Below are 16,689 nucleotides of genomic sequence, written 5' to 3' on the forward strand. Positions count from 1 at the left end.
TCGCCCCCGGGAGATACGAGAATCAATAATGGAGTTAACCTCATACTCCTCCTGACCCTCCACCTGAACAGGGCGCGGAGGGGCGATTGTGGAGGAGAATCTGTTACAGATTAGAGGCTTCAGCAATGACACGTGAAAGGAGTTCGGGATGCGTAAAGTAGCTGGAAGAGCTAGACGATATGCCACTGGGTTAATTCGAGTCAAGATCCTGTAGGGACCAATATAACGAGGAGCGAATTTCATGGAAGGAACTTTAAGACGAATATTCCTCGTGCTCAACCACACTCTATCGCCCGGAACAAAATTCGGAGCCGCCCTTCTACGTTTGTCAGCATGTTTCTTAACCAGTACAGAATTGTGTAGAAGAATCTGTCGAGTCTGATCCCACAACTTCCTCAAATTGGCCACATGGACATCAACCGACGGCACTCCTTGGGAAGGAGAAACCGGGGGAAGAATGGATGGATGAAAGCCATAGTTCATGAAGAAGGGACTTGAATGCGTGGAGTCACAAACGAGATTGTTGTGCGCAAACTCTGCCCAAGGAATCAAACCGACCCAATCGTCCTGGTGTTCGGAAACAAAACAACGTAAGTATTGCTCAATCTTCTGGTTGGTTCGTTCAGCAGCTCCGTTAGACTGAGGATGATAGGCGGACGAAAAATTCAATTTGATGCCTAATTGAGAACAGAACGACCTCCAAAAACGTGAAACAAATTGGGAGCCTCTATCAGAAGTGATCTCCGAAGGAATCCCATGCAAGCGAAAAATCTCTTTAGCAAAGACCTCCGCCAATTCAGGGGAAGTCGGGAGTTTAGGCAAAGGTACGAAATGTGCCATCTTGGTAAACCTATCGACTACGGTGAGGATAACAGTGTGCTTTTTAGAAACAGGCAGATCCACAATAAAGTCCATTGCCACACAGGACCAAGGTTTGTCAGGAATCTCCAGCGGTTGTAGAAGACCACAAGGAAGCGAATGCGGTAGTTTAGTTTTAGTACAGAGCACACAAACCCCGATAAAATCCTTAATATCCTTCCGTAACGACGGCCACCAGAAATCCTTGGAGATCAAAGAATACGTCTTGCGAACACCCGGATGACCAGCCACCTTACTCTCGTGAAGACACTGTAAGAGCTCCAATTGAAGTTCAGGGGGAACGAAAAGTCTGGAAGCCGGAGTCAGTCTAGGTGCCAGATGCTGCAAGTTCCTTATCTGATCAAGTAGCGGAGAATGAACTTTGAGAGTAGTGTTAGCGATAATGTTACACTTGGGTACTATAGAGGACAAAACCGGCTCAGATACGGCAGCAGGTTCATATTGGCGAGATAAGGCGTCGGCTTTAGAATTCTTAGAACCTGGCCTATATGTGAGTACGTAGTTGAAGTGAGTGAGAAATATGGACCAACGAACCTGTCTAGATGATAGTCGTTTAGCCTCTCCAATATAGGATAAGTTTTTATGATCTGTCAAAATAGTAACAGGATGCAAAGTACCCTCCAATAAATGTCTCCACTCCTTCAAGGCCATTATAACCGCTAGTAGTTCCCTGTCACCAATGTCATATCTGCTTTCAGTACCTGACAATTTTTTGGAAAAGTATCCACAAGGATGTAATGGTTTATCTACACCCAACCTTTGGGACAGAACAGCACCTATACCTGTCTCAGAAGCGTCAACTTCGAGTAGGAAAGGTAGAGTAGTATCAGGGTGAACTAAAATTGGTGCGGAAGCAAACAGCTCTTTGAGTGTCTTAAAAGCCAGAAGTGCTTCAGTAGACCAATTCTTAGTCTCAGCCCCTTGTTTGGTCATGTTGGTGATGGGAGCAATGATAGAGGAGTATCCCTTAATGAAACGTCTGTAGTAATTAGAGAAACCAATGAATCTCTGGATAGCCTTGAGACCCTTAGGTAAAGGCCACTCTAATATGGATTGGAGCTTCTCCGGGTCCATTTCAAACCCCTCCCCAGAAATCACATAACCAAGAAAGGTAGTTTGGGATTGGTCAAAGCTGCATTTCTCTAGTTTGCAGTACAAGCCATGCTGAAGAAGTTTGTGTAAAACCCTTCTGACTTGTCTGTGGTGAGTCTCAATATCCCTGGAATGTATAAGAATATCATCAAGGTATACAATCACACAGTCATCTTGAAACTCCCTAAGAACCTCATTAATAAGGTCCTGAAATACCGCCGGAGCATTGCAGAGACCAAAAGGCATTACAGTATACTCATAGTGCCCATATCGAGTATTGAATGCAGTTTTCCACTCGTCACCGTCGTGGATTCTCACCAAATTATAAGCACCTCTAAGGTCTAACTTAGTGAAAATTTTAGAACTTTTTAATCGATCAAAAAGCTCGGTGATCAAGGGAATCGGATAAACATTTCTGATGGTTATCTTGTTAAGGCCTCGGTAGTCAATGCAAGGTCTTAAAGAACCATCCTTCTTTTTAACAAAAAAGAATCCAGCCCCAGCAGGAGAGGAGGATCTTCTAATGAACCCCTTGTCTAGGTTTTCACGAATATACTCTTCTAGAACTAAGTTTTCATTTGTGGACAAAGGGTATACATGGCCCCTGGGGGGCATGGTACCAGAAAGTAAATTAATTTTGCAATCAAAAGGCCTATGTGGTGGTAAGGTATCAGCCTTTCTTTTGTCAAATACTGCCTTTAAATCTTGATACAAGGACGGTATCTGTACTTTGGTAGAGTCAGTAGCGTTATTAAGTGAGTTGACACTACAAAGAGGTGACACTTTCTTTAAACAATTCTCTTGACAATTCTGACCCCATGAAACTATTTCCCCTGATCTCCAATCTATAACGGGGTTATGTTTCTTAAGCCAGGAGTATCCCAGGACTATGGGAACAGAAGGGGATGAAATGAGTAGTAGGGATATTTCCTCCTTGTGTAGAATACCAGTAGTTAAGTAAAGAGGTGTGGTCTCCCGGAAAATCACAGGCTCAACTAAAGGTCTACCATCAATGGCTTCAACAGCCAAGGGTGTCTTCCTTAACTGGGATGGGATAGTGTGTTTGGTGAGAAACTTTTGGTCGATAAAACTCTCAGCAGCGCCGGAGTCTATCAATGCCATAGTTTCTAAAGTTCCCTTCTCCCAAGTTAAAGAGACCGGTAATAGGAGTCTATGTTCTTTGTAGTTATGAGTAGAGGACAAAATCGAAACACCCAAGGTCTGTCCTCTAGAGAAACTTAGGTGCGAGCGTTTCCCGGACGGCTGGGACAGCTCAAACGTACATGACCTCTGGACCCACAATACATACACAGTCCCTCTCTTCTCCTGTACTGTCTCTCCTCCTCTGAGAGACGAGTAAGGCCTAACTGCATAGGTTCTGAAACCTGTGGATCTTTGGTTTCAGAAACTTGAAATGATGGTGCTAGTCTAGAGGAAGATTTAGCGGTTCTATCTCGAGTATTCTGTCTCTCCCTTAGACGTTCGTCAATACGAGAGATAAAAGAAATTAAGTCCTCCAGATTCTCGGGAAGCTCTCTTGTCGCTACCTCATCAAGTATTACATCAGATAATCCATTTAAGAATACGTCTATATAGGCCTGTTCATTCCATTTTACCTCTGCCGCCAAAGACCTGAACTCTAGTGCATAATCCACAAGTGTTTGGTTGTCTTGTCTAAGGCGCAACAGTAATCTGGCTGCATTGGCCTTCCTGCCAGGAGGGTCAAAAGTTCTTTTAAAAGCAGCTACAAAGGAATTATAGTTATAGACTAATGGATTATCATTCTCCCACAACGGATTAGCCCATCTCAGAGCTTTTTCAATGAGTAAGGTAATAATAAATCCCACCTTTGCCCTATCAGTAGGGTATGAACGGGGCTGTAGCTCGAAATGAATACTGATCTGGTTCAAAAAGCCACGACACCTCTCAGGAGAACCAGCATAACGTACAGGTGGGGTAACTCGGGAAGAAGCACCTACAGTAGCTACCTCTAACCCCGAACCCACAGAAGAAGCAGAAGTATTACGCCTCTCCTCAGGTGGATTAATAGGGCGAGACAGCAGCGCCTGTAGTGCTAGAGCCATCTGATCCATCCTATGATCCATGGCGTCAAACCTAGGATCAGGAGAACCAAGCTGACAATTTGTACCTGCAGGATCCATGGCCCTGTCGTAATGTCAGGATCGGGTCAGGGATCCAACACGCAGAGTACAAAGAGTAGCAGATACGTATACCGGTCCTTAGAATGGCCGGACTTAACGTATAACTACAATAGAATGGTCAGAGACAAGCCGAGGTCGAGGAAACGAGAGGACAGGTAAGCGAGAGACAAGCCGGGTCAAGGATAACAGAAAGGCAGGAGAGTAAACAACAAAGCCGGGTCAGAACCAAAAGACAAGTGAATAATAAAGCACTGTGTGACTAGGCGGACTAGAACCACGACAGGGCAATGAGTGAATGAGAGAACCACTGTTAAGTATCCTGGCTAGGGAGAGAAGACACGCCTCCGGCGAGTCCTGATTCGTCTCCCGAGATTTGAGTGGCAGGATGTTCCGGGTTGGCGTCATGACGTCTACCTCCGGTCCTCCTGTTATAAAAGGAAGTGACTCCCTCGCGGCCGGCGTTAGCACGACCGAGTGAACCGCGGGAGACCGAGGAGACATGGCGTCCGGACGGATAAACTTCTAAGTCTCTACCTCTCTCAAAGGTAGAGACTCCAGGTACCCTGACACCTATGTAGGGGGAACAGTCCCTATTCTGCTCTGTGTCAGTGTGCATCAGTGATCCTTGGGATAGGTGTCAATCCATATCTGCCAAGTGACCATATGTAGGGGGAACAGTTACTATTCTGCTTTGTGTCAGTGTGTATCAGGGATCCTTAGGATAGGTGTCAATCCATATCTGCCAAGTGACCCTTTGTAGGAGGAACAATCCCTATTCTGCTCTGTGTCAGTGTGTATCATGGATCCTTAGGATAGGTGTCAATCCATATCTGCCAAGTGACCCTATGTAGGAGGAACAGTCCCTATTCTGCTCTGTGTCAGTGTGTATCAGGGATCCTTAGGATAGGTGTCAATCCATATCTGCCAAGTGACCCTATGTAGGGGGATCAGTCCCTATTCTGCTCTGTGTCAGTGTGTATCAGGGATCCTTAGGATAGGTGTCAATCCATATCAACCAAGTGACCCTATGTAGGGGGAACAGTCCCTATTCTGCTCTGTGTCAGTGTGTATCAGGGTCCCTGAGGACAGATGTCAATCCATATCTGCCATGTGACCCTATGTAGGGGGAACAGTCCCTATTCTGCTCTGTGTCAGTGCGTATCAGGGTCTCTGAGGACAGGTGTTAATCCATATTTGCCAAGTGACCCTATGTAGGGGGAATAGTCCCTATTCTGCTCTGTGTCAGTGTGTATCAGTGTCTCTGAGGACAGGTGTCAATCCATATGTCAAGGTGTCAATATGTCATATGTCAGGTGTCAATCCATATCCATTGTGATTTGGGAATGTTAGGTGATTTATGCCCTTTATGGATTAAAACCAGACTCTGCATCAACTGTGTAATTTTCCATGGGAGTTTTGCCCTGGATTCCCCTCCGGCATGCCACAGTCCAGGTGTTAGTCCCCTTGAAACAACTTTTCCATCACTATTGTGGCCAGAAAGAGTCCCTGTGGGTTTTAAAATTTGCCTGCCCATTTAAGTCTATGGCGGTTCGCCCGGTTCGCCGGTTCGCGAACATTTGCGGAAGTTCGCGTTCGCCATTCGCGAACCGAAAATGTTATGTTCGCGACATCACTATTGATCACTATACCGATGCTATACGAATGTCCTTATTGTATCTATGCACGTCAAAAATAAAGAATAAAATAAAAAAAATGAATGCTACAACGTATCATGCGAAAACACAACCTGATTTATTGCTTTATTGATTCATCTGCATGATTCCAAAAAGATGGCAGCAAATCCCTTAGCTCCAAGAAGACTTAGTGAGACAACAAACAAAAAATACAGCTGTACATCTCCCATAACTCCCTGTTGCATAGGCATTTATGAATTATTTATGGATTGTATAGTGTACATCAGCTATGCACATGCATGATGGTCCAGTTCCTAAATAGTCTTATTCGTGAAAAACAAACATTAATTAAGCTTTTTTCTTCTGAAGAGGGACTGCTCGCTGTGGGTGTACTTTATATTACGATTTATATTGATTTGGTATCAACATATTGTAAGCTTAGCTGAAAGTTGTAGTTTGAAGATGGTCACCTAAGGGTAACTGCTAATTTTGGGTGTTCCTGATCAGGCTGTTAAATTGTACTCTTAACAATGCTCTTAACTGCTTAGGTGGAGATTGTGTTGCAATACCCAAATCAGTTTTGGTATTTTTAAAACGAGTTTAACTGTTACTCTATCTCATTTAATATATATATTGAGTTTCTACTTGATGAAGCCAGCAGTGGCGAAACGCGTCTAGAAACCTTTTACTATTTATTGTTAAGTGTAAATAAAGGAATTCTTTGGCTACTTTCCATATTGTTGCCATATTCCTTTTTTATTATTATTTTTTATTTTTCTGGTATTTTATTCTCTCTTTTTATTCTCACCTGACACCACTGTTCTACGACTCACAAGAAGTACCAAGAATCCCGAGATTGTACCACCCACGCGCTATTCATCAAGCAGTACGTCTGCTCAATATACCGTGAGTATATTTTATCCTATTTTTTTACTATTGTTAACAGCTATTCCGGGAGCACTATATATTTGATTTTTTTCCCGAGCTGGATTATTCTACTGGATTGCTATATTGAAGAACACCAGAGACACTCCGCATATCCTTGAGTGGGGATTGTTCCACTTCACGCCGTTAATACCAGAGCTGGAATTAAGCTATGGATAGTGTGAGTAGTTTATTTTTATTCATTCGATTTTTTACTGATTAAGACATACTGTACCATTGGAGTCTTTTGTCTTCTGCTTCTCCCATACATATACCTCTGGACTACGAGTCTTCATCTGTGACCATATACTTTGCTCGCTGTCCCACAAGGACCTTCTTCTGCCTACGTGGATCACTCTAATTTTGGACCTTTGTATATCCAATATGAGTATTACTTTCACTTGTTTTTAAGGCGCACCCTTTATCCTCCTTTTTTTCTTATATATTTATATTGCTTCAAATACCCAGACTACTTGGGCAAGATACGTTCGTTCCAACATACTTTCTATAAATTCATTATGTTTCTATTCCCCTACATTACTTAGGGATAGATCAGCTGGCTGTAAAGGGTATTGGTGTGTGCCATATTATTGTATATTTGTAATTCAGTCGTGCAAGGCCTACACCCATCCTTATGCAAAGGTATTTGCCCATCGGCCCAGCTCATAGCTTAACCCTTGCTCCTAACTCTCTAGGTTTTAGGAAGGGCCTCACAAGTCATGGCCACTCCTTTGAATCTCTTATTTGTCACCGAGAGGCCAACATTCCCACCACATCGTTCGGTGGCCTCAGTCCCTCGGTCAATTCATAGTTACAGCCTCTCAGAGCCACTTGGCAATTAGTAGGGCCATACCTTCCCCTCATTTAGATAATTTTTCACCATCCGGCACTTTGCAAGCTGCAAGTTGTTATACTATCACCAGGGCTGGATTAAGAGCCCAGTGGGCCTGGTGCTGATAATTATGATGGGCCTAATTAAAAAATCTTATTGACCAAAAACACTAACTACCTCCTAAGCGTCATGTATCTGATGGAGATGATGCTGGAGGGAAACTCATAGGATGCAACTATGAGAAAACACAAACCCTTTGCTAATCTCACGCTTTCATCTTTCAAGTAAACCCATACCCCCTAACAGCAGTGTCCAGTAAAGCAGGAAGTCTATGGATGCGGTAAAAGGGTGGGCCACTGACACAAATCACATAACCAGAACGTCCGAAAGGGCGAACATACACAAAAAGGGTGCATGTCTGTGTCCCCATGTCTCCCAGTCCCTTAGTGTCTGTGTCCCCATGTCTCCCAGTGTCCCCATGTCACTAGGACACTAGGGGACATTGAGAGACATTGGGACACTGGGAGACATGGGGACACAGATACTAGGGAACACTGGGAGACCTGGGGACACTGAGACTCTTGGGGACACTGGGAGACATGGGGACACAGGGTGATAGACACGAGGGGACACTGGGAGACATGGGGCACTGAGACACTGTGATATATGTAGGGGGCACTGGAGACTTAATAAAGACCTGGGTACAGGTCAAAATGTTGCAGTGTCCAATTCACCTGCCTAAAGCTATCACAGTGAGTGCCTGAGATTTTTTTATTTTAAACTAGGGGACACTGAGACACTACGGGCACTGAGAGACATCGGGCACTGAGAGACATTGGGGCACTGAGACACTCTGATACTTAGGGGACACTGATACCTAGGGGACATTGGAGACTTGATAAAGACCTGGGTAAAGGTCGAAACATTGCGGTGTCCAATAAACCTGCCTAAATCTATTACAGTGAGTGCCTGAGATTTTTTCTTTTATACTAGGGGACACTGAGACACTAGGAGACATGGGGACACTGGGGGACTAGGGGACTTTGGGAGACTAGGAAACACTAGGGACACTGGCACACTACAGACACTGAGAGACACCAGGGACACATGGGGATACTGAGATACTAGGGACACTGGCTGGGAGATGTGGGGACACTGGGAGTGCCCCATGTCTCCTAGGTCTCAAAGTCGCCCAGTGTCCCCATGTCTCCCTGTGTCCCCCAGTGTTTCCATGTCTCTCATTGTCCCCTAGTGTCTGTGTCCCCATGTCACCCAGTGTCCCCTAATGTTTGTATCTCCATGTCTTCCAGTGTCCCTTAGAGTCTGTGTCCCCATGTCTCCCAATGTCACTAGGACACTAGGGGACACTTAGAGACATGGGGACACATGGTAACACTGGCAGACATGGGGCCACTGAGACACTAGGGACAGTGGCTGGGAGACATGGGGACACAGACTAGTGGCCACTGCGAGACATGGGGCCACTGTGTCCCTAGTGTCTCAGGGTCTCCATGTTCCCCAGTGTCCCAATGTCTCAGCATCCCCATGTCTTGGAGCTGCTGTCTGGACTCTCTGTGCAGAGCTGCTCCCCTGTGGATCAGTGAGCAGAGAGAGGCAGGGAGGGAGATGCCGTAACTTCTTATCACTGCCTCTATCCACACAAACAGCGACCCCTACTGGCCGGCGCTGGTACTGCAGAATAATCTCTGTTTATACTGAGACAGACATTTGTATTGCCGGTATTACTGCAATACCGGCACCGGCTAGGCAGCCTCAAATACCTGAGAAATACTTCTGAGAAATACCTGGCAACCCTAAGAAATACATGAGAAATACCTGGCAACCCTATGCGTAGTGTGTAAAAAAAAAAAATGTAAAAAAAAAAATTTTTTTTTTTTTTTTTTTTAAAATCAATGGGCCTATTCCATGGGCCTGGGCCTGGAGCTGCAGCTCCATCAGCCCCTATGTTAATCCGGCCCTGACTATCACCTACATGACTGTCACATTTACTCTACATGTAGATGTTACGTTGCACACCTCAAAACTAGTAAGATATTTCAATCCAGGCTCCCCAGCCAAACCCTTCATCCCACCTAGACCATGCACTCCAGCCGTAACCCAGGATACCCCAGTTCCTGGCGATCTTGTACCATTCCACTTTTGCCGCCGAGCTCCGAAATAAAGGCGTGCCATTCCCTTCTTTGGCTCGGAAAACTGTGCTGTATAGACTCCGGTTTCAAGCTCTGGGCTCCCCTACCTTGTGTTGGCACCAAAGCTGGAAACACAGACAGCATGATCCATGATGGCCATGCTGACTCATCCTTTCATTCTTATGAACAACTGTTGACACTAGTGATGTTTAGAATCTCCTGACTTTGGACGTCTTATCCTAACATGTAGTACCCTATGTCATGCTTTTTACTTCCATCCCCTCAGTGTTACACCGCCAGTTGCTATCCAGCACATATTTCCTCGTCTAGTGTTTTTATCTGTACAGTAGGTTCCCCTGTCCTTTGGAAGGATATAACTACAAGACTTGTAGAAGCTAGGGAACACAGACGGTACAATCTGACTGTTCCATATTCGTACTTGCTTTTTGTCACAATGGCGTCTCCCTCAATACTCACACTTGCACTCCACTAGTTGAGTTTCTAATTACAGGTTTCACAGTAGATTTCCACACAGGCGTCATTTCACTTCGATCAGGTATTAGGGTTTGTCCTAACCTCCAATCTACTAGTTAACACTCATTCAACTTAATTACTATTAGTGGCAAAATCAAGTATTGGTCTCTTGCTGGGGCCCTTCTGACAACCTCTTTATTTGCGGGTGCACCTACCATATTAGCATAATTAATGGAAATCCACTGCTCAATTTCATTATCGGCTACTCGTTCTTCAAAGTTTCCCGCATTAGGTATTTGGCATATCTTAAGGGCCACAGAAGCAGCTTGACTAAAATGCCATATTCCTCATTTTCAAGTTGCTCCCAGAGCATCTGTCCCAGTGGTATTTTCCCGATATTTAGTGAACTGAGCATACTACTTTGCCAGCTGTCTTACGTTTGGAGTTGCCTAAACTATTCAATATAGTTGCATAATCTCTCTGTAGGCTACTCTTGTATGTCTGTACTGTCCTTCAGTAATACATTCTCTACATGAGAATAACGATTATGGAACTGAATGCCCTTCTGTGAAGCAGATGTGTCTTTTGTATCTGGTACTTCCTTTGGAACTCTGTCTCGATCAACCTTTGGTCCCTATACCAATAATCTGGAAATACATTAAACTTGACTATGGCCCCAGTGTTAAACCCTGGTTAAAACCACCGTTTGTACCTTTTTGGACTGGTACAGGAACACTAAAAAATTCCCGAAGTGGTTCAAAGCAGCACTTCGAATTCCCGAACGGTTGAAGTGGTTCGAAGCGGCATTCGAACACGTGGCAGCGGCCATCTTAAGCTGCGAGTACTTAATAGTGTTTGGTCGTCGAGTTCATGGAACTCAAATCGGACACTCGACGGCACGAACACCACTAACTATTTACCTTCCATGGATGTTTGGCTATTCGAACGGGAGTCAAACGGCATTCGGTAAGAATAAACCCACGAACGAGAGACATACACTGACTTTGCTCACGAACAGCTGTGTTCGGTATTTTGGACTTCATTTCGAATTCCCGAAATAGACCAACCGCACAGCTTGATTTTCTGGAACTGTTCTGGGCATGCGGTTGGTCAAAATGTGACTTCCATAGAATTCCTGAACCCCTGATCTGGGTGATTTTTTTTTATATTATGGTCACCCAGATCAGGGCTATCAGGGGATGTGACATTTGTGGGGATTTTATGTGTTCTTGGGGTACTTTTGGGGTTTTTGGAAATGTGTTTTTTCTGCCTGAAGATAATTGAGTTAATGCAGTATCGGACTCAATTATCTCCCAGGCAGAGGGGAGGGATTGTGTGCCGTGTGTGGGAGTTTCGTGCCTTGTAACCTTATTGTTATTGGTCTGTGACATTGTTAATCAGTCTACCATCAGGTCCATGTGGGCGTACCACTTGCATGGGGATTTTCCTATAACGCAAAGTGTGGCAGAATTAAAATCAGTTCCTCTTAACTCTTAATTCCTTCTTGCTGCAGCTCCAAAACAGTCAGGGCCAGGCTGCATACTTGCTGGGTAAGCAATCTGAATATCTCTGCGGACTCCACGAAGGACAGTTTATTCTGAAACGGCTTACCTTAGTTGGGAGTCCAGTAGGCAGAGATATATGCTCACCCTAGAACTCCTACCGTTGCCAGCGAGAGCCACCTACAGAACGTCCTACCTATGGGAAGAACTCTACATGCAAAAGCTAGATGACCCAGTAAGACCTGCAACGGGTGTAACTGAACTTTATGAGATCTTTTTACTAAATCCACTAGGCGCAACAAAACAAACCTTATCTTCTGGTAACCGAAATATAATCCTTTCCGAGTCAATCTCAATGCCCAGGAAGGATAAAACCGTCGTAGGACCCACCATTTTCTGCTCTGCAAACGACACCCCAAAATCCGCCGCAACTTCCCTGAAAGTGCGCAACAGCAAGCACTCCTGCGAGTCGCCCGATCCCACAAATAAGAAGTCTTCCAAGTAATGGGTGACCGAACGGACACCCGAAGCCTGAGTGGTTACCCATTCCAAGAACAACGAGAACATCTCGAAATAATGATATGGCACAGCCCATGGGAAGGCACATGTTATAAAAATACGAGCCTTGAAAATAACATCCCAGGAAATGAAAATAGTCTGGGTATACTGGCAACAAGCAGAACGCGGATTCGATGTCCAATTTTGCCAGGAGCGCCCCAGGATCCCCCACACAGCCTGGACTAACTCCAAAGCCCTATCAAACTATGCGTACCGGACCCTACAGACCTTTTTATCGATATCATCATTGACTGACCCACCCAATTTAGGGTAGGACAGGTGATGAATCAATCGAAAGGATCCTGCCTCCTTATTGGGGACCAAACCCAGAGGAGAAACCCTCAGGTTGGAAAAGGGGGGGAATTCAGATGGCACTGCCATACGAACCCTACCGACCTCCCCTTCCAATTTCTCTAAGAGGATGGCCTCCTTACCCTTAACCGAGCAGAGATTGTCAGCGAACTGAGGCTCAGCCCAAGCCACAAACGGAATCCAAAACCCCAAAGAAAAACTGTCAAAAAGAGTTTACGCATCCTCCTTTCTAGGATACTTGTCTAACTACTGGCGCATCCTTGTGACGTCCACCGGTGTCCTTTCTTAGAGATACATCATTCCACCCTGTTCCCTTACCTGCGGTCGTCCTTCCCTTTTTGAAGCATCTCAAGGCGGGGTGTGCGCCTCCACAATGAGAACCTTTCGTGCTTAAACCTGCAGGAGTTAAGCCACCTGCAGTGGCTCATTGAAGAGCCAACACACCCCTTTTTTGTTACTCGCTGAGGTGCCGGCAGAAAAGCCGGCAGCCCCTGGAAAGGGATATGGCTGACTAGGGATCATTAGTAGCAACACAAACTACCGTTCTGGTGAAATTGCTGGTCATAGCGAAACCAGCATTGCCCCCCATACACCTTATAAAGCCCCCCAAATCAAATCCAGGTACACAAATAATGAGGGGGCTCTTTCAGGGAAACACTGCACTAAAATACTGGCAAATATATTAAAACCCTATAGTCAGTTCCCAGACGTACGAGGAACCTGCTTACCTTTTCTGGATCGCCAAATTCCCCGCAGCGCGGCCTGTCCACTGATTCCTTGTCCGGTGGCACCAGCGACAGGACATCCACAAACTCACTTCTACAGATCTTGTCCTGTACCTCCATTGGGACATGCATGCCCAATTGGGCCAACTCGCCATCACGTACGCACCACACAATGACATCACTGGCGCCTGACTTCTGGCTCTCTGCCCGACTTCTAGATGTGTCCTGCTGCCATGCCTCGTCACTTCCGGCGGTGCCATACCCTGCCGCTGACGTGGAGACATCACTTCCGGACGCACCGGAATAGAAGGCAGCCTGCGGGATCTTCCCGCCTCCTACCTCACTGAATACTGGGGGACTCTTACTCCGCTGTGCCATGGGGCCTGATGTCCTCCAGGTCCCGGCTTCTCCGTTTGGCACCGCTCCTCTGGACCGGGCTTGGGGATAAGAGCAATGAAGGCCTCGATCTCCTGGCCCTCCGTCTGCCCTCAGGTAATCCATCCGCCGCCGGTCCCCAGGCCCTCCCGAGCCACCAGCCACACCACCTCAAGGTACACCTGCAACAAGGCTACCAATGAATCTCTGGCATCTCTGGATACTCAAAGACAGCAGGGAAGATACTAGTATTAATTCCTAGCTTTTCAGCTTCACCAACTTTTTCGCTACATTTCTTATTTTCCATTTTCCAGCCAGGTAAGCTCCCCACACTTTTCCTGACGAACTGGGGAGTCCCCTCCCTTCTCCCCTCCCTTTTATCCCTTCTCTCAACTAGCAACTAGTGATGTCGCGAACATAACATTTTCCGTTCACGAACGGCGAACGCAAACTTCCGCAAATGTTCACGAACGGGCGAACCGCCATAGACTTCAATAGGCAGGCGAATTTTAAAACCCACAGGGACGCTTTCTGGCCACAATAGTGATGGAAAAGTTGTTTCAAGGGGACTAACACCTGGACTGTGGCATGCCGGAGGGGGATCCATGGCAAAACTCCCATGGAAAATTACATAGTTGATGCAGAGTCTGGTTTTAATCCATAAAGGGCATAAATCACCTAACATTCCTAAATTGTTTGGAATAACGTGCTTTAAAACATCAGGTATGATGTTGTATCGATCAGGTAGTGTAAGGGTTACACCCGCTTCACAGTGACAGACCAAACTCCCTGTTTAACGCACCGCAAACAACCGCAAACAGTCCATTTGCACAACCGCAAACTCCCCATTTGCACAAGGTTGGATACCGATCAATGGTTCGATATTCTGAGCCCTCTCTGATTTACTGTACACAACTATTCGATATTCCCACAAATTTTATATAGCATTTTATGTTTGTTTGAGACCACCTTAAAAATATTGGATATCGCTAAAAATCATGATCACTATATACTTTCTCTACAAACCTCTAAAACGAACCAAACTACTCATCCATCCGCTATACCACTTTATCCCACCTAGAACTAGTGCCCAGTTAAAATACTTGACTCTTACTTACCCACACTCAGTCATGCCACACACATTTCACCACTACTCTCACTGAATCCCTCTGACTACGGCTAAATTCATCTTCTACATCAGAACACTACTCCTAAGATTGGGTTGTATCCATGTCTCGGGTCTTTCCGTTAGAATAGGGGCAGCTTCGGTCTCCTTCAACACTGACACTCCAGTGCATATTATTAAAAGATTGGGCAGATGGAAATCCTCAGTCTACAACCGATATATTCCTCATCCCGAGAAAGAAATGAGGAAAGCTTTTAAAAGTTTTTAAAAGTTTGGCTTTGTAAATTTGATGCAATAAGTGTGTTTTTCTTTAATACCTTTTGTCAGGGTATTTATATCGGCAGACATTTTGTGCTATGATAGAAATTAAAATGTATATTGTCAGAGTCACTCTGAACAGAGCAGACTCCATTTTGTTGTTTTCAAGCTAACAAAAGACACAAGATTTTTATCCTTTCTGTAATGCTAACTACTGAGCTGGGAGCTTAGGAATGTTTGTATATACAAATCAAGTGATAAGAAATGAGAACGGGGGATGGACAGACTGTCTAAATGCTAATGGAATAGAATAATTCTAAACCCAGATATTTGTGACAGAGAAGATTAAATAATTTAATTTTACTTTCGATATTGTATAAGGTCCCATTGTAATTTAGAGGTCATATTTAGTTATAACTGTCATATTAGAAATTATAGCAGAATTTGCCAGACACATAGTCTGAAGAAAGACCAAAGAAATTCTTTGAAATGACAGAAAACTTAAGTTATAGATAACCATAAAGATAAGTTAAATGACGTCAAAATAGCCACTAGGAAAAGTTAACTCTTTCCTGGATAGGAATGTTTAGTGGGACGAGACTGCCCTCTATAGACCAGATACTTAAATTGCTATCTGGAAGGTAACCACACCTCCAGTTTTCTATTGGTCTATCACCTAGTGACGAACAGAGAATTTTTCCCTTTAAAAGTTAAGACAAAGGGGAGAGAAGGAAGCAAAGGAGTAAGCAAGGGGAGAAGAAAGACAAGGAGTCAGAAAGAAGCAAGTGAGTCAGAGCGAGAAAGAGACCCATGACAAACATTCCTTGACACTTAGCTACCTGAGAACATCTGATGAGAACATCTCTTCAACTGGTAATTATACTGGTTTCATTTAATTAATCTAAATTAATTAAAATGTTCTAATAGCATGATATATGACTGGATAAATCATGATCAGATTTCCATATTTAGAAATCTTAGTTAATTAAGAAGTATATAGTTATAACCATTCCATTCTGCAGATGGAATTAGAATAATTATGTATTTATGTGATTTATCACATGTTAGCATATCGTGATATTTATCTATATTTGTATTGATTTGCTCTAAAATAAGATAAAATATCTGTTTAGGCAAGTTCAAATTCTGCTTATAGAACATGGTAGATTACTCTTATTGGATGGTTCCAGGAAATGACTAATGAGCTGGATTAAATGTTGTTTTATTTAAAATTACATGAGAATAGATCTTAATTACCTAGGAGGTCTAGCCAGCATTGAAAGGGTTATTCTAACTGTTAGCTAAGTTTTATGGCCTTACGCTGCAAGCAGTGTGTAAGTTTCACTTTCGTTCTCTGTGAAGTATAGTCATAAATCTTGTTTGACAATTGGCTGTGTTAACCATTGGAATGTATTGCCATTTGTATTGCATACTCATGTTATACTGAATATTCATTGATTATTATCACGCATGTTACATATTATTATTATTTAAATTGTCACAATAAATTGTATCTATTTTTATAACAAATTGTGAATTTATTTATATGGAATACATTTCACTTACATGATAACAAATCTTTGGGATCTGAGAATTGAAATAGTGGGCAATTCTCAACTGTTTACTATTATTATCCCATAAATATCCCCACACTTTTCACCCTCTTTGCATGAACCCGATTTACAT

This window comes from Pelobates fuscus, chromosome 4 (genome assembly GCF_036172605.1).
Source record: "Pelobates fuscus isolate aPelFus1 chromosome 4, aPelFus1.pri, whole genome shotgun sequence".
Lineage (NCBI taxonomy): Eukaryota > Metazoa > Chordata > Amphibia > Anura > Pelobatidae > Pelobates > Pelobates fuscus.